The sequence below is a fragment of the Neoarius graeffei genome, chromosome 19 (genome assembly GCF_027579695.1).
Source record: "Neoarius graeffei isolate fNeoGra1 chromosome 19, fNeoGra1.pri, whole genome shotgun sequence".
NCBI classification, from domain to species: Eukaryota; Metazoa; Chordata; class Actinopteri; order Siluriformes; family Ariidae; genus Neoarius; species Neoarius graeffei.
The window spans coordinates 8,928,272-8,948,245 of record NC_083587.1 but is presented as its reverse complement, the minus strand read 5'-3'; the positions used below and the strand labels follow the sequence as shown (position 1 = coordinate 8,948,245).

At 41.1% G+C, this 19,974-nt stretch overlaps 1 protein-coding gene across 4 annotated transcripts in view; it reads left to right on the top strand.

Moving 5' to 3' along the window:
• Nucleotides 1-2,377: 2,377 nt before the first annotated feature.
• The window catches only part of LOC132867723 (uncharacterized), a 39,904-nt gene continuing 22,307 nt past the window's right edge, over nucleotides 2,378-19,974 (top strand). For all 4 annotated transcript variants that reach the window (XR_009650756.1, XR_009650755.1, XM_060900739.1 and 1 more), the window contains exons 1-2: nucleotides 2,378-2,517; nucleotides 2,647-2,785. The gene's annotated coding sequence lies outside the window, so the exon portion shown is untranslated. The remainder of the gene's footprint in view (nucleotides 2,518-2,646; nucleotides 2,786-19,974) is intronic.

Genomic DNA, 19,974 nt, shown 5'->3' with positions numbered 1-19,974 from the left:
TGAGGCAGTTCCTGGGGCTGGCTGGCTACTATCGTAGGTTTATACCTAATTATTTGGACATCACCAGCCCGCTGACTGATCTCACTAAAAAGGGGGCACCGGATCCGGTCCAGTGGACGGAGCAATGCCAGCAGGCTTTCTCGGAGGTAAAGGCTGCACTGTGCGGGGGGCCACTGTTACACTCCCCTGACTTTGCTCTCCCCTTTGTTTTGCAGACAGACGCGTTGGACAGGAGGCTGGGGGCTGTTTTGTCCCAGGAGGTGAAGGGGGAGGATCGCCCCATGCTGTACATCAGCAGAAAGCTGTTGGTGCGTGAGGGTCGCTATAGCACTATAGAGAAAGAGTGCCTTGCCATCAAGTGGACGGTCCTCGCCCTCTGCTACTACCTATTGGGACGCCCTTTCACCCTCTGTTCAGACCACGCGCTCCTCCAGTGCCTCCACTGCATGAAGGATGCCAACGTGCGGATCACCCGTTGGTATCTGGCACTCCAGCCATTTAAGTTCAAGGTGATCCACAGGCTGGGGGCGCAGATGGTCATGGCGGACTTCCTCTCCCATCAAGGGGGGGGGGGGGGGGGGGTTGGCTGCAGGCCGGATGGTTCCCCGGCTTGAGTCGGGCGGTGGGGGTATGTGGCAGCAGGGGCGTGGTCAAGCGTCGGTCTGTGAACGGAGGGCGGAGTCAGGGAAGGTAAGTGGTAGAATCACCTCACCTGATGTCAATTAACCTGTGTTTGTGTGTCTGCCCAGTGACCGTGCCCTATATAAGGAGAGAGAGAGCAGAGGAAGGGAGCTCTCTCCGCAACCAGACAACTGATGTGTGTGTGCATGTCTGTGTGACTGGAAGTTTGTGGACAACTGAAAAGTGTCACAATAAAGAGCTTTTGTAACTCAGTTCTGGCCTGCCATACTTCTGTGCTCCGCCCACCCACTCTAAGTACAACAACCTTAAAGGGATACTTAAAGGGATACAAGTTTTGGGAAGTGGGAGTGGACAAATATGTTTGCTTTATGCAAATGTATGTGGCCAGGTCAGGAAGGATAAGGCTGGACACATCAAAAATTATTTTTGTGGGTATTTTATTCCCCCACTGCATTTAAAAAAAAAAAAAAAGCCGTGTTAACTTAGGCCCTGTCCACACGGCAAAGGATTCAGGTGAATCTGATAAAATTGTTTATCGTTTCGGCCTGGCATCCACACGGCACTGGCGTTTTGGGTGCCCCACAACGATATTTTTTGAGAACGGGTTCCAGAGTGGAAAAATCTGGCAACGGCGCCGTTACAAAGTCGTCTGGATGAGTAGAACGGATTTGTTTACGATGAGGTCACAACCACATGACTAGAACAAGCAGCACTCTCGCTGTTTTGTATGAACCACTGCATTGCATTCACTTTTGTATACAGCTTTTCTTTTAAATAAACAAGTAACTGAACCATTTCTTGAATTTCATTTTTTTATTGGATAAGACTTCATATTGGATAAGATTTCAAAATGTTCACACACAATATAAAAAGTTATATAAATTATATAAAAATGCTTTTCAAAATGTTCACACACAATAAGAAAATTAAGTTATATAAAACTATGCACACTAATAAAACTAATTTGTACACACAGAAGGCACGATTTCCTTGCGTAGTGGCAGCCATTTTCTTCTTGTTGTGTGTTTGTTCCTGACAGTGCTTCACACCGGGTAGAAGAAGGGGTTTATGCACATGCGTCTACTTCTTCTATTGTTCTGGTGTCTCTGATGGGACCGTCTTACAGCGCCCCCTAGAGGTGTGGCATGTGTATTGCATTGTTTTCAGCAAGCGTTGCATTGCCATATGTACCTGATATTTTACTGATCCGTTGCCCATGTGGACGCGATATTTTTTTTTAATAAAATCTCGTTGCCATTGTCGTGTGGATGTAGCCTTAATTTTGAGGGTTTAGAACAATTCAGTGTGAACTAAACAACATAGTATTTTCCTGGAGTTCTCTATTTAGCTTCCAACCTCAAACTATGCAATAAAATAAACTAAAGAAACTATGTGATGTGGACTCTGGACAACAATATTGGAAATCTTTAAATAAAGAAAATAAAAATACAAAACCCAAATAAATGCATTTGTTAAACCACACAGCTCATAAAGATGTTTTCTAGTAAAATGCAATAACTGGTAAACATACAGAAAATTCATGAGCAAAAACTGCATTTATAAACACTTTTAAATAACTCACAAATTTCTCAGAATAAAACACACTGTAGGTATCATGCCGCCATCTTGTGTCAGAACTACAACTCCCAGGCAACTTCCGCGTTGACTACGTCATGCCTGGGCGGGATCACGTACACATTCCTCAGGTTTCAACAAAAGGACTTGGAACCCAGCCATCTTGGCTCTTTCGCGTCGGACTCTAACCGAGACTGACCTAAAAAGAGAACTCATCATCAGACGTCTAAACAGCGCGTTTCCTTCTTTAATCTGCTCCTGATGAAAGTAGATATCGGAAACATGTGATCATCAACTCAAGTGAGTTATTAACCGGTTTTTGCAAGTATTACTTGTCTTTTAACGCATACGCAGCTGCGAGCAAAGGCAGTTTTCTAAAGAGCTCTTCTCTTTTCTTTCTTTTAAATCTGTGCACGGTGTTGAACAAAGACTTTGTCTTATCAACTATGAAGATCACCAAAGAAAGCTTCAGAACTTCTCTCTCCCTCACCGGAGACTTCTGACCTCAGGAAGCGCGCACAACTTCCTCGAGCCTCCAACTTCAGACAGGAGACAAACTTCCTCTGCAGTAAGAAAGGCATTGGGCAAACAGAAGTTTAAGTCTTAGGAATTAGTAAGAAGTGAAGTTGTATGAAGTTAAATGAAGTGTATACACTGAATCTTGGTTCTCTATCATTTGTTTGTTGATTTAAAAATTGGTTAATCCGTAAGTTGCATGCTCTCTCTCTCTCTCTCTCTCTCTCTCCTTTTAACATCCTAAATTCATTACTCACTCATATCCTGATCTCATTAAGATTTCAGTAACTCGGGTAATACTAGGAAGTTAAGAGAGTTGGCTGGCTGGAAAAGTTTTCCTTCCACTGGGCCTCACACGTGTTTTAGATAGCAAAGCAGAGCCAGCTCCTTTGTTCTCCAAGGAGCAGATGTGGGCCCTGCCTCCACATACTAAGTTTTGAACACGTGGTCCTGTATCTCAGTATTAGATAAACATCATAAGTCCTGAGTTTAATTCAACCTTGATAGTAATTCTCCTGTTTACATTTAAAGCCATATAAACTACAGATGACTGTTTGAATGTTTAATTTTAATTAAAGCCTTCAGCTTTTACACACTAGGCCTGGAAGCACATGGCTAGTTAGAAATTCTTTTGTTCAGTTAGCTCACAAGCTAAAACTGCTTTTACACATACGTGCTCACTAAAGTTTGAGGATTCCCCTCCTCCAAGATTGCAGAAAGCACGTCCTGGTACGGACACATTCCAACTTCGAGAGAGAGCCAAGGTCTCTCTCTCTTTTCTCATACACACACACACCCTGTTTACAGAAGATTTCAATTCTGCTACTATTAGATTGTTCAAATTTTTCCTTTTCTTTTTATTAAAATTTTTATTATCTTTTAATACAACCCCGATTCCAAAAAAGTTGGGACAAAGTACAAATTGTAAATAAAAACGGAATGCAATAATTTACAAATTTCAAAAACTGATATTGTATTCACAATAGAACATAGACAACATATCAAATGTCAAAAGTGAGACATTTTGAAATTTCATGCCAAATATTGGCTCATTTGAAATTTCATGACAGCAACACATCTCAAAAAAGTTGGGACAGGGGCTGGAAAAGTTAAAGGTACAAAAAAGGAACAGCTGGAGGACCAAATTGCAACTCATTAGGTCAATTGGCAATAGGTCATTAACATGACTGGGTATAAAAAGAGCATCTTGGAGTGGCAGCGGCTCTCAGAAGTAAAGATGGGAAGAGGATCACCAATCCCCCTAATTCTGCGCCGACAAATAGTGGAGCAATATCAGAAAAGAGTTCGACAGTGTAAAATTGCAGAGTTTGAACATATCATCATCTACAGTGCATGATATCATCAAAAGATTCAGAGAATCTGGAAGAATCTCTGTGCGTAAGGGTCAAGGCCGGAAAACCATACTGGGTGCCTGTGATCTTCGGGGCCTTAGACAGCACTGCATCACATACAGGCATGCTTCTGTATTGGAAATCACAAAATGGGCTCAGGAATATTTCCAGAGAACATTATCTGTGAACACAATTCACCGTGCCATCCGCCGTTGCCAGCTAAAACTCTATAGTTCAAAGAAGAAGCCGTATCTAAACATGATCCAGAAGCGCAGACGTCTTCTCTGGGCCAAGGCTCATTTAAAATGGACTGTAGCAAAGTGGAAAACTGTTCTGTGGTCAGACGAATCAAAATTTGAAGTTCTTTATGGAAATCAGGGACGCTGTGTCATTCGGACTAAAGAGGAGAAGGACGACCCAAGTTGTTATCAGCGCTCAGTTCAGAAGCCTGCATTTCTGATGGTATGGGGTTGCATTAGTGCGTGTGGCATGGGCAGCTTACACATCTGGAAAGACACCATCAATGCTGAAAGGTATATCCAGGTTCTAGAGCAACATATGCTCCCATCCAGACGACGTCTCTTTCAGGGAAGACCTTGCATTTTCCAACATGACAATGCCAAACCACATACTGCATCAATTACAGCATCATGGCTGCGTAAAAGAAGGGTCCGGGTACTGAGCTGGCCAGCCTGCAGTCCAGATCTTTCACCTATAGAAAACATTTGGTGCATCATAAAATGGAAGATACGACAAAAAAGACCTAAGACAGTTGAGCAACTAGAATCCTACATTAGACAAGAATGGGTTAACATTCCTATCCCTAAACTTGAGCAACTTGTCTCCTCAGTCCCCAGACGTTTACAGACTGTTGTAAAGAGAAAAGGGGCTGTCTCACAGTGGTAAACATGGCCTTGTCCCAACTTTTTTGAGATGTGTTGTTGTCATGAAATTTAAAATCACCTAATTTTTCTCTTTAAATGATACATTTTCTCAGTTTAAACATTTGATATGTCATCTATGTTCTATTCTGAATAAAATATGGAATTTTGAAACTTCCACATCATTGCATTCCGTTTTTATTTACAATTTGTACTTTGTCCCAACTTTTTTGGAATCGGGGTTGTAATAAACTCCATTATTATCGAAATTGTCATTGTCTGTTGTTCTAAATATTTGAAGTCACCCACATTGTCAAAGAATTCTGAAGGTGTATGAATAATTAATTAGATGCAGTTTGGTAAGTGATAAACTTTGAATTATCAAATTTTAAACGATTCTTCACTTGATTCTTTAAATGATTCATTGAATGATTCACTAAATGATTCACCAAACGATTCACTGATTCGATTCACTGACTCGATTCATTGAATGATTCACTTCAAACGATTCAAATTAGACTGATTCTATGGTATGATTCAATTCAAATGAGTCAAATTATACGATTCAATAGGAGTGATTCATTTTAACGATTAACCTTCAAATTTCATGAGACTGATTTCATTTAATTATTAAAGAGTGATCACTTATCCAATCTTAAATACACAAAATCATTAATTACACCTACAACACTCTCACTCCAGTGTGCAGCCTGTGCACTTACACACACATACACACCTTAACACATCATCTTTTCTCCCCATTGGACCATCAAAAGCATATAAAAATACACACCTTTTTATATAAACAGTCAGAACGCAACGATTCTGTACATAAGTGCACTTTATCACGACTTATGCCGACCAGCCACTCGCTACATTGCTTGCTCTCTCTACCGTACGTCACTTCCTGATTTCTAAAACAACAGGGGAGGGGCACAGAAAATGCACGCGTGAATCACACGTGGGGAAAAAATGGTGGCGTTAAAAGGAATTTGCATTAACTTCAACAGCCCTAATTTTATCTATAAAACTCCCCACTCCTGGCAGGAGAGGTAATCCACCACCACCATATGCAGCCCCCAGCCTGTGGGCCAAATCAAATTTAAAGTGCTGATGGGCGATACCCAGAGTGATTCACACGGTGGTCCCACTGGTTGGAACAGAGGGTGAACGGGTGTCCAAGAAGGTAGTACCGGAGAGTGAGGACTGCCCAATTGATGGCCAAGCACGCTTTCTCCATCGATTTTTTTTTTTCCACTGATCCAGCATTCAAGAGCGACCTGGAAAAAGCAGTGCTGTAACCACAGCCCCATAATAAGAGTGTCTGCTAACTGCCTGTAATGTAATCTCAAAACAAAATTTCAGCTTGCTGTATGCATTTGACAAGGGACAAATTTTGTATCCAACTGTTTGGCTAGAGCCATGATGTACTTGCCCCAGGAGTTGCTGAAATAGCTCAGTAGGGAGAGTGTTAGAGTAAAAAATCTAAAACCTGTGGTTCAATCCCAGGTTTCAGTATCAAGGACTGTGGCTTGTGAACAGCTTAAATTCATCTCATCTCATTATCTCTAGCCACTTTATCCTGTTCTACAGGGTCACAGGCAAGCTGGAGCCTATCCCAGCTGACTAAGGGCGAAAGGCAGGGTACACCCTGGACAAGTCGCCAGGTCATCACAGGGCTGACACATATGGCCCTTTTCCACTACCCTTTTTCAGCTCGACACGGCTCGCGTTTCGACTACCAAAAACCAGCACGACTCAGCTCGCTTCAGCCCTGCTTAGCCCCTAAAACTCGCACTGTTTTGGAGTAGGGCTGAAGCGAGCCAAAGCGAGCCAAGTGAGGCTGGGGGCGTGAGCAGACACTCCCCTGTGCACTGATTGGTGAGGAGGAGTGTCCTCACATGCCCCGCGAGCGCGCTGGGATCTGTAAACACCACAAACCCGGAAGGAGAAGAATTACGAATTACGAGAATTTCTGAAGCCTTATGCGCCTCGAATCATCTATACGCTCTTGCCAGTATCTGTCCGCGTTGTCGGTGAAAACAAGCCACAGAACCAAGACCAGCAACACTAACGACTCCATGTCCTCCATGTTTATTGTTTACTATTCGGGTCGTGAGACTACCGCTTAAAAGATCACTGATGTCACTGTTTGCGCTGCTTAACGACATCACCTGACGTCCACCCACTTTCGCTAACTCCACCCAATGTGTCCACCCACTTCCAGCCAGCACAATTCAGCGCGGTTGTAGTCGAAATGCAACTCCAACAGCCCCGCTCAGCCCGACTCAGCACGGCACGGCTCAGCCCAACTCAGCCGCGTTTGTAGTGGAAAAGCGGCAATAGAGACAAACAATCATTCACACCTACGGACAATTTAGAGTCACCAGTTAACCTAACCACCGACTAGTGGCCTAGTGGTAGCGTGTCCGCCTCTCGATCGGGAGATCGTGAGTTCTATTCACGGTCGGGTCATACCAAAGACCATCATAAAAATGGTACCCATTACCATCTGGCAAGGCACGCTGCAATACAGATGTGCATGGGGAGTTAAACTCTCGTGGTTACCAGAGGACTAGCCCCCCACTGTAACCCTAGCTATGTAATAGGCGAGAGGCCGAGGGCTATGGAAACGGAGATCGGCGCCGCCCGATGCGCCACCATCAGAGTTGGGCCTGGTTAGTACTTGAGTGGGAGACTGCCTAGGAATACCAGGTACTGGGCATGGGAAGGACTTTGACTTTTTTTTTTTTGAGTTAACCTAACCTGCATGTCTTTGGACTGTGGGGGAAACCGGAGCACCCGGAGGAAACCCACGCGGACAGGACATGCAAACTCCGCACAGAAAGGCCCTCGCCAGCCACGGGGCTTGAACCCGGATCTTCTTGCTGTGGGGCGACAGCACTAACCACTACACCACCGTGCCACCCACAGCTTAAATTAATAAGACAAATTAACAAATTAATAAATGCAAATAAACAAATTAATAAGACAGCAGCGATTGCGGCCGGCCCAAGACCAAAAAGGGGGTGAGACAGTTCCTAGGGCTGGCTGGCTACTATCAAAGGTTTATACCTAATTATTCGGACGTCACCAGCCTGCTGACTGATCTCACTAAAAAGGGAGCACCAGATCCGCTCCAGTGGACAGAGCAATGCCAGCGGGCTTTCTCGGAGGTAAAGGCTGCACTGTGTGTGGGGGGGGGCACTGTTACACTCCCCTGACTTTTCTCTCCCCTTTATTTTGCAGACAGACACGTCAGACAGAGGGCTGGGGGCTGTTCTGTCCCAGGATGTGGGGGGGAGGACCACCCAGTGCTGTACATCAGCCGGAAGCTGTCGGTCCGTGAGGGCAGGCACAGCACGATCGAAAAGAAGTGCTTCGCCATCAAGTGGGCGGTCCTCGCCCTCTGCTACTACCTGCTGGGGCGCCCTTTCACCCTCTGTTCGGACCACGCACTCCTCCAGTGGCTCCACCACATGAAGGATGCCAATGCGCGGATTGGTATCTGGCACTCCAGCTGTTTAAGTTCAAGGTGGTCCACAGGCCAGGGACACAGATGGTGGTGGCGGATTTCCTCTCCCGTCAAGGGGGGGGGGGAGTCGGCTACAGGCCGGACGGCTCCCCAGCCTGAGTTGGGCGGTGGGGGTATGTGGCGGTGGGGGCGTGGCCAAACGTCAGTCTGTGAATGGAGGGCGGAGTCAGGGAAGGTAAGTGGCGGAATCATTGTGCCTGATGGGGATTAACCTGTGTTTGTGTGTCATCCCTGGTGACCGCGCCCTTTAAAAGGAGAGGAGAGCAGAGAAAGGGAGCTCTCCCCAACCAGAACACTTTTGTGCGTGCGTGCGTGCGTGCGTGGCTGGGAAGTGATAAAAGGCTGAAAAGCTAACAATAAATAGTTCATTGAGAACTCAGTTCTGGCCTGCCGTGCTTATGTGCTCCACCCACCTGGTCCAATACTACAGTGTTACTTTTATATTCAAGTTATATGGTCATCTTTTTTTCTGAGAGGGTTAAATAGTGTTTGGATTTCTACCAAATGGTTGAATTTTTACTTATTGAAGATAAGTTAAAGTATATGCATTGACCTACTTGCCCTTACTGCTCAGGCTATAGGTTCATTGATCTGTTGTAGAGTTCATTTGCATCAAGTGTTGTGAGAAAAAGTTGAAATTCTCTAGTTTTCAGAATTTCATCTCATCTCATCTCATTATCTCTAGCCGCTTTATCCTTCTACAGGGTCGCAGGCAAGCTGGAGCCTATCCCAGCTGACTACGGGCGAAAGGCGGGGTACACCCTGGACAAGTCGCCAGGTCATCACAGGGCTGACACATAGACACAGACAACTATTCACACTCACATTCACACCTACGGTCAATTTAGAGTCACCAGTTAACCTAACCTGCATGTCTTTGGACTGTGGGAGAAACCGGAGCACCCGGAGGAAACCCACGCGGACACGGGGAGAACATGCAAACTCCACACAGAAAGGCCCTTGCCGGCCCCGGGGCTCGAACCCAGGACCTTCTTGCTGTGAGGCGACAGCGCTAACCACTACACCACCGTGCCGCCCCAGTTTTCAGAATTTTTTTCATATTATTATTTAATGTCTTTATCTTTGTTGTCTATCAATGCTAGGGGTCTTAAAAATAATACGAAACATAAGGCATTATTTTTGTTTGCAAAGAAGTACAAGGCAGATTTTTCTTTCTTTCAAGAATGTCACTCAACACCCAGTGATTTAAGCTTTTGGAGGTCACAGTGGGGAAACGATATATGGTTAGCTCACGGATCTGAGCATTCAGCTGGAGTAGGAATTTTTACATATAACTTTAATGGAAATTTTATTGAGACCAATATAGATTCCTCAGGTCACTTTATTATTATGATAATAGCCCTAAATAATATTAACATTATTATAATTAATATCTATGGATACTACTCTTTCATGGAGAATACCACCCTCTTTGATACCTTAGAAGAAAAAATTTCTGATTAGTTAACCAAATATCCTAATGCCTCTTTAATCTTAGGGGGGGATTTTAACATCGCATTAAACAATATCATAGATAGATGGCCTCTGAGGAAATCAGTATCTCTCAACCCCACCTTAAAATGTTTTATGGAAAAATTAAATCTAACTGATGTTTGGAGGTAATTGTTTCCAAATGTTAGGCTGTATACCTGGTCCCTGGCTGCTGAAGGCAGTCTAGAATTGACTACTGGTTACTTTCTCAGTGTCTGCTAAATTATAACATTTCAGATCATATTTATAGCACTCCTCTGACTGATCACAGAGCAATCCATTTATCAGTATGATTGTCTGGAGGTCACTCAGCAAGTCCGAAAGCTTCATTTTGGAAATTGAATAGTTCTTTCCTGAACTTAACACAAGTCAAAGAGCATGTCAAAGATTTAATCAAAATTCATTGACCCAATGCAAAAACACAGAAATCTTATGGGAGGAATTGGGAACTTCTTAAATATGAATTGGGGATGTTTTCAGGAAGTTTAGTGCTAATTTAGCCAAGCAAAAAAGAGCATTTGAAGATGATGTTATTGTGCAGCTAGCTTCTCTTTCTCAAAGGGAGGACCTAACTGATAGGGAGAGATCTGAATACATAAAATAATAATTAAAAAACTAGATGATTTATATAAAGAAAGAGCTAAAGGAGTATATATTCGATCTAGAACCAAGTGGTTAGAGGAGAGTGAACAAAACTCAGCCTATTTTTTTAGACTGGAAAGAAATAGGGCTGCGCTCACTACAGTTGATAAACTTAAAAGGGATAAACAAATATTTGATGATGCTAAAGATATAGCTTCCATTTGCCACAGTTTTTATAGCAACGTATACATGTCTAAATATTCTGAAGCAGCTACCAACTCATTTATAGATTCAATCAGCCAGTATAAAATGATTTCCTCAGAAGATAGGGATACCTGTGACTGTAGCATCTCCCTTGATGAGGTGATAAAAGCAATTCATAATCTTTAAAAATAAAAGCCCAGGATGTGATGGTTTAACCTCAGAGTTTTATAAAAGGTTTGATGAACTGTCTCCCTTTTTCATGAAGGTCTTCTCATAAAGCATTGACAGTGAAGCTCTTCCAACAACCATGACTCAAGGTATCATCACGCTGATCCCGAAACCAAATAAAGATAAAGAAAATTTAGATAGCTGGCATCCAATCACACTCCTAAACAAAGACTACAAAGTGTTGGCTACCATATTTGCTAAAAGGCTGAAGGACGTTTTGGACTTGATCATAGGTGAGTCACAATCTGGATTCATGAGGAAGACACATTGCTAATGCAGCCCTTCCCATCATGTGGTAAATGATAAGTGGACTGGTGTTGGGTTCAGCAACCTAGACTAATAAATAAATATAAACTGTATCTGAATCCTAATAGCTTCTATCCTAGCAGTGAGTGGAAAATATCAAGCAGAAAATATATCCCAGTAAAGTATTTATTGACAATACCCAAAATATTGATGCTGTCCCAAAAAATTAACTAAGAAGTGCCTAGTACCATGAATTTTAAACTAATAAACAAACAAACTATTATATATATTAGTGCATCTCAAAAAATTAGAATACCATGAAAAAGTTCCTTTTTTTCATAATTTAATTCAAAAAGGTAAATTTTCATATATTCTATATTCATTACATGTAAAGTGAAATATTTAAAGCCTTTTTTGTTTTAATTTTGATGATCATGGCTTATAGCTCATGAAAATCAGAAATCCAGTATCTCAGATTATTAGAATATTCCCTAAGATCAATCAAAAAAGGATTTACAATACAGAAATGTCCAACTTCTGAAAAGTATATTCATTTATACACTCAATACTTGGTTGGGGCTCCTTTACCATGAATTACTGTATCAATGCAGTGTGGCATGGAGGTGATCAGTCTGTGGCACTGCTGAGGTGTTATTGAAGCCCAGGTTGCTTTGATAGTGGCCTTCAGAGTATCTGTATTTTTGGGTCAGGTGTTTCTCATCTTCCTCTTGACAATACCCCATAGATTCTCTATGGGGTTCAGGTCAGGCAAGTTGGCTGGCCAATCAAACACAGTAATATCATGGTCAGCAAACCATTTGGAAGTAGTTTTGGCATTGTGGGTAGGTGCTAAGTCCTGCTGGAAAAGGAAATCAGCATCTCCAAAAAGCTCGTCAGCAGATGGAAGCATGAAGTGCTCTAAAATCTCCTGGTAGATGGCTAAGTGTTGACTTTGGACTTGATAAAATACAGTGGACCAACACCAGCAGATGACATGGCACCCCAAATCATCACAGATTGTGGAAACTTCACACTGGGCTTCAAACACCTTGGATTCTGTGCCTCTCCACTCTTCCTCCAGACTCTAGAACTGTGATTTCCAAATTAAATGCAAAATGTACTTTCATCTGAAAAGAGGACTTTGGGCCACTGAGCAACAGTCCATTTCTTTCTCTCCTTAGCCCAGATAAGACACTTCTGACATTGTCTCTGGCTCAGGAGTAGCTTGATATTAGGAATGCAAAAGTTGTATCCCCTTTCTTGAAGATGTCTGTTCGTGATGGGTCTTGATACACTGACACCAGCCTCAGTCCACTCCTTGTGAAGCTCTCCCAAGTTGAATAAACTTTTCTTGACAATCCTCTCAAGACTGCGGCCATCCCTGTTGCTTGTGCACCTTTTCCAGCCACCCTTTTCAGCAATTACCTTTTGTGGCTTACCCTCCTTGTGGAGGGCATCAGTGATCATCTTCTGGATAATAGTCAAGTCAGCAGTCTTCCCCATGATTGTGGTTGTGTGTACTGAACTAGACTGAGAGATACACTGTGTTCATACTGTTTTACTCAAACTGGAAATGAAATATTCTAATATTTTGAGATTTTTTTTATGTTTTTGTACTGTATGCCATACTGATTAAAATTAAAATAGAAAAATGCTTGAAACATTTTAGTTTATGTGTAATGAGTCTATAATATATAACATTTTCACTTTCTTAAATAACTGATGGAAAATATTGAACTTTTTCACAATATTCTAATTTTTTGAGATGCACTAGTGTGTGTGTGTGTGTATATATATATATATATATATATATATATATATATATATATATATACACACACACTAGTGCATCTCAAAAAATTAGAATATTGTGAAAAAGTTCAATATTTTCCAAAAAGATCAAAATAGGCAACACTCAGACCATGGTTAATAATAGCTGGACAGTAATGATTCAACAATGATCAATATACCCCACTAATATTACCTTTGTGGCCACACTCAGAATCCTGAACTTAGTTTACTTGCCATGGCATACCCCACTTAAATATACAACAGCCGGCATAATAATAAATGAAAACCCAAAAAAACCAAAACAAATAAAAAGTTGCAGGCCTGTTCAAAGTTCTGGTTACTACTCATGACTCCATTGTCAATAGTCTTTCAGTCGAGCCAGAAAAAAATGATGGAAAATATAAATCAGTGTACTGCACAAAATGGCCGCTCCCACAATTATTACTGGTGCTCCCTTGTAGCCGGAGGAACCACTGACTTTCCCGGGTCACCAGTGGCGCTATCTGGGTAGCGTAGCTCCCATGTCAGCCTACTCAGTGGAACCACTAGCGTCCCAAAAGCCAGTGGTGCTAACTGAGCAGCAAATACAAGTGCAACAAATAGCTCCTGTGAATTTCTGAATGCGAAGACCGTCCAGTAAACAACTGCTTAATACCAGCAGTATTGCAGTCCGGAGATAGACTATAACATTAAAACTAGAGTCGGCTACCCACTCCGTACGCGGATAACTTTATGAATAGCCCACCTAATCGTAGGTTAAACAAAACAGCGGTGTTCTCCCACTTACTACAGACTACTCGTCCGGAGTTTTCCTTCTTCTATAATTAACTAAAACATGACTTAAGCTACAGCGCTGTATGAATTGTTGGCCTACTCGTTGACCCAACATTCAATCTCCCTCTCGCCATATGGCCTTCTCCCTCTCTCTCTAGAACTGCCCAATTCCTTCCTCTCTCATTCCCCACTTCCCCCCTGCATCAAAGGTACTCATTGTCAGCAACTTCACTATTAAACCAATGATCCAGCGGTTAGCTAGAAAATAAATAAAACATAAGTTGGTGTGATGTCTACATCTTAAAATTTTAAACTAAATGTAGATTTAAGTCAACACTAGGGAACTTTGTGGCATGTAGTACTATTTTATCGTAAGACTTAATAAAATATTATTGAGTCAAAACACTAAAATATGCTGATAATAAAAATAAAAAAGGAAAACAAATACTAAGTAACCTCTGGGTTACACTAATAATATTGTACTCGATCTATTGGATTACAATGACATAACTAAAGACAATAGTTTCATTTTGTTTATTGACTTCTATAAAGCTTTTGATTCACTTGAACATGGCTTTATTTTGAAAGCTCTTAACAAAATTGGCTTTGGAAATTTATTTTATAAAAGTATTAGAACCCTATACAAGAATGGCAGTAGTTCGGTCAAATTAAAATATGGTACATCCCCTAGATTTAACGGTTCTCATGGAATTAAACAAGGTTGCCCTCTCTCACCCGAAATATTCTGAATTGACTCTTAACTCTTAGCTCATCATATCTCAAGTAGTGCGTTACAAGGAATGTCAATTGCTGATAGACAGATTAAAATTAGTCAACTTGCTGATGACACCACGCTTTTCCTGAAGGATGCTTCTCAAATTCCTCTCGCAATAGAGTTGATTAAAAGTTTCTCTGATGCTTCTGGCCTCCACTCGAACTTAAAAAGAAAATGTGATCTCATGGCCATAAAAGATTGTTCTGTACCCTCTTTACAAGACATCTCTGTGACGGATCAGGTTACTTATTTGGGAATCATCATCTCCAAAGATCAAAATACAAGGTGTTCATTGAATTTCAACTCCATTATCCTTTAAACACAAAAGAAATTAAATTCATGGTTACAAAGAGATTTCCAGGGTTGCCTCTGTGCAGTCTCAGCATAACAGTCCTAACTTACTAAGCCAGTTTAGCAATCTGTCTGCAGTTCCCACAGTGCTTTCTAATATCCAGAAGAAAGGCGTGATTATAAATATATTTTCGCCCCACCACTTTACAAGACAGGGATGAAACTGCTCCTTGCACTGAAAAAAACTTTCACTAACGTCAGCAGAGGCTGCTGCAAGCATTGGTCACACTGCCATGATGTCCTTGGTTGGGAGACTGCCTGAGAATGCCAGGTGCTGTAAGCTTTTTGTTTCACCCTTCTTGGGGGCTTCTGTTTGGATTCTCTCAGGACAACATGGGAAGAAAAAAAGAAAAGCCACATGGCAAGAAGGGCGAAACAAAAATGTTTTAATCTTTGTAGTAAAAAGGGGGGATGTTTCTGTTTTTCATGTATTTTGATCATGCGTTGCACAAAAAGTGGGATTTTCCTCACTGAAACAGAAGTGTCTTGTTTATCCCTCATTCAATGTGGGCACAAGCTTTTACAGGTTCCACCGACATTTGAACTCAGATGACTGGATTCACCATCCAGAGTGCTAACCATGACACCATGGAACCAAAGTCATGGAGTGTGATTGTTTTAAGCACCAAATTACTGGCATATACTGACATCGACCTGGCAAAAAAGCAAACCTCACACTGCCTACAGACTAAGACATGCACAAGCTATGCTCCTCAGTGCCAAAAACCAGGGACTTTTAGACCTTCAGTCTAAAATGCAGCCTACTGAGCTATTTCAGCAAACCCTGCTGTATCACCATCACAGCTCTATTCCAGCAACTGGATGCAAACTTTGTCCCTTGTCAAATATGTGCAGCAAGCAGAAATTTAGTTTCGAGATTACATTACATTACAGGCATTTAGCAGATGCTCTTATCCAGAGAAGTGCAAAAGTCAGGTACAAGAAGTGTTGAGCTTCTAGAAAAGAACTTGCAAGCACTTACATTAAATCTACAGTAAATGTGTTACAATTAGCCTCATAGCTAGAGAAACATTGCAGTGCTCACAGGAGACAGGAAAGTCAAATACACAAATGAGATTGCCTCAGAATGAAGCACTTATGAATAAAAAAATGAGGAAAAATCAGTGCTCCTATTCGAAGTAATCTAATTGTGCTTCATTTTGAAAGTAAGGTTATTTTTTCCACATCACATAGATTTAATAAACTGTAAAATGCATCTTTAGTTGCTTAAATCACTCAAAATGACTCCAAAAACTAGCACTTACTAAATGATTCAGGAAAGTAGGAGCCACTATGAGGGTATCATTTGTGACTAAAATACAGATAGATGGTCTTCTTCTTTGTGTCTTCTCCTCCCTTATTCATCACTAAGTAATATAACCATTACATGACTGCTATTCTAGAAAGTCTGTACTGAGAATTCACCAGTTGACCACTATTTTATTCTGAGGCACCTGACTCAGGTGTTTTTCATTTAAAGTGCACAGAATCTGATCAGAACTTGAGATCATTCACAGCCCAACCCACAAAATCCAATGTGACAATAGAAGTTACAATGGATGGTCCAGCACTCCATGGTAAAGAACAAGGTGATTTACACATTGATGGGCATTTATCACTCTGGATTGGTTGTAGGGGCACAGCCAATTACGGTTTCACTGTTGTATTTGCAAGGTACTGTTTTATCACTTTCAGAAGGTCCAGCATGTTTTGCACTGAATAGATGTGCAACATTTTGAATAAATGTTCATAAACATACAATTACATTAGAAATTCAAGCAGTCACTGAGATTATAGATTCAGACTCCAGGTTGGTGATGTCAAAATTCCCTGAAAGTTGCCCCAACGTGTGACCACTCACATTAAAATGACAGTAAATGTGTTAAAATTTGGGTAGTGTCCAGAGATATATTGAAGCACTCACATAAGTTAGTTGCATAAAATGCACAGATGTGAAGATAATTTGCCTTCTTCTGACAATAATTAAGAACCTTGTGGAAAGACTTTGCAGCTTCCACTGATATTTCTTCCATATTGTGCTCCCATGCTCTCATAACTGAGCTGCTTTGCCCAAAAAATTATGAATGTCTGAGACAAGAATCAGAAGCTTGGTTGATGGGCAGAGGGAATCCAATTTTAGCCTACTACCACCTCTGTAGAACAAGATCTGCACTACCACCATGAGAACTCCATCCCAATGGTCCCCGAGCCATGATACTGCACCCAAAGCACACATTTGCTTAACTGCATGAATTAAAATTGACAGCCAAGGCCCATTTTCATCTTTAACAAAAGTGTCTTGTTTATCCATCATTCAATATGGGCACAAGCTTTTCAAGATTCCACAAACATTTGAAGTCAGATGACTGGATTCACCATCCAGAGTGCTAACCATGACACCGTGGAGCCAAAGGATTTGGTACTTGTGCTTTTCAGAAGATCAATACAGGCATATAGTGCCCAATAGATTAGATTAGATTAGATTAGATTAGATTAGATTAGATTAGATTAGATTAGATTAGATTAGATTAGATTAGATTAGATTAGATTAGATTAGATAGAACTTTACTGATACCTTTGGGAGGGTTCCCTCGGTGAAATTAAGATTCCAGCAGCATCATTACAGCATAAACAGAGAATAGAAAATAGAGAAAAAACTTCTAGATAAATTAAATTAAGTATTTACATATACAAATTAAGGCTTTGACCTTGGCCCAAAAATCATATTCGAAGTTCGTTTGGAAATTAATCTAGACATTCGAATAGTATTCGAACTTTTATTAATTATATTATTCTTAAATGCCTCACTAACACCTCGGCATCAAAATTAAATATGATATTCAGTCCACCAGGGGGCAGTGTTCAGTCAATGTCAATAAGATTACGTGCAGGAAATACGAAATATTCAGGTGTGTTTTTACAACCACTACTAATGAAACGTGCAGTGTCGTAGTAATTGGCATTATACCGGCTGACACTTTTAACGTTACATAATCCACAAACTTCGTCGTTTGTCCGTTGCCTTTTTTGTGTGAAACGCTGTTCCTTCGGTTTCCTGGTTGCTTGTACTGATGAAAGCCTCTAAACTGTAGCCTCACTGACAATCAAAGGGGAACGTTTACAAAATGAGCAGGTACTGCTAGGCCTACACCTAATCTGTGAGTTTATAACACTGCCGTTCCGAGCCCATTCGTGTTGGCTTTTGAGAATGTTTGTTTTGAATGAGACCGGTGTCAGATGTCATGTCACTGCTTCCTGCTCGCGTCTCTGATTCACAATTCAAACAAGCACGGACACGATATGTTATAAGATCACAGATTAGTTTTACGTGCTCACTTCGTTAACTTATGAACTTCATGGTATGTAAATTCCACCATGTGTAGGCTAAATTAATTTAGGCCTATAGGCTACTTGCGCAAGTAAGCTAATATATATATATTTTTTTTAGCAACTATCCCAAGTTGACAAAAATAACAGCGCATGAAAGCATTACTGCGCAGTGTCGCATAGTCAGCTTGACGCTAACGTCTACAGGTGCCCAGATAAGACAAAAGACAATGACCTTCGCGATTCACATAAATTCCACAGACGTTAAAAAAAAAAAAAAAAACTGCCACCTGAACTGAAAACGTTTACAACCACATTCACAAAAATAAAAGAATTATGCCTAATGATACCATATACAGGTTCGAATATTTAGAGCTGCCTAATATTCGTTCGAACATCTCTTTTTTTCACAACATTCGAATTGTATTCGAATATCGAAGTTCGAAGTCAAAGCCCTAATACAAATATAAAAAGAATAAGATATGGGGAAGAGAGGAAGATATTGCACTTTATATTGCACATTGTCCGGTATTGCTTATTGTTAGGCTAGGCTGCTGCTCTAAATTTTTTAAACTTTAATGAAAATAAAACTGAGGTCTTAGTCTTTCGTCCCAGTGCTGCTTGTGATACACATGGAGACTTAGGCCCGCTTGAAGCATATGTCAAAGACACTGTAAAAAACCTTGGTGTAACTTTAGACTGTAATTTTAAATTGGAGAAACAAAGAAATACAGTTGTAAAATCTAGTTTTTCCAGTTAAGGCTTTTATCCAAGGTTAAGCCCTTCTTATCCCTCAAAAACTTTAAGATGGCTATTCATGCCTTTGTCTCTTCCCGCCTAGACTACTGCAATGCCCTATATGTGGGCATTAGCTGTTCCTCCTTATTCCATCTTCAACTAGTTCAGAATGCTGCAGCCTGCCTTCTAACGAGAACACGAAGGTGGGAGCATATTACACCTGTGCTTGCAGCCCATCACTGGCTCCCTGTCGGTTAGAGAATAAATTTTATAATCGTTTGAGTAGGGTGCGCACATCCAAAAACTCTTTGCAGGTGCCAGACAAAAATGTCATTGATGATGATATGCCTGATGAAGATCCAGGGTGATCGAAACGTTGCTTGTTTTAATTAAATAAAGTTTATTTTTTTGGAGCATATCCAGCAGTGTGCAGACCTATTTTCTTTTAGAGAATAAATTTTAAAATTCTTTTATTTGTTTTCAAATCTTTACATGGTCTGGCTCCACTTTATATATCAGATCTTCAAAAGGTTCAGACAACATCTAGGGCATGTAGGTCAGCTGACTAACTCCGTCTTCTTGGTCCTCATTCTAGGCTAAAAAGCAGAGGTGACTGGGCTTTTGCAGTGATTGCACCAAAGCTCTGGAACGAGCTGCCACTGCACATACACCTGGCTCCTTCCTTGGCTGTTTTAAAATCTCATCTAAAAACCCATTTTTATGCCCTGGTGTTCAATACAGCATGAATTATTTATCTGTATGTATGTGTATATTGTTATGCTCACTTTTTGTTGTCTTTTCTGTTGTCTATCAAGTCGTACAACTTTGCCTGTCCAGCACTTTGGTCAGCTGTTGTTTTTAAAGTGCTTTATAAATAAACGTGACTTGACTTGACTTCCCATCCTCTGTCCTCCTGTTACCCTTCCTCCCCCCCAGAGAGGAGTTGTACAGTCTGATGGTGTGAGG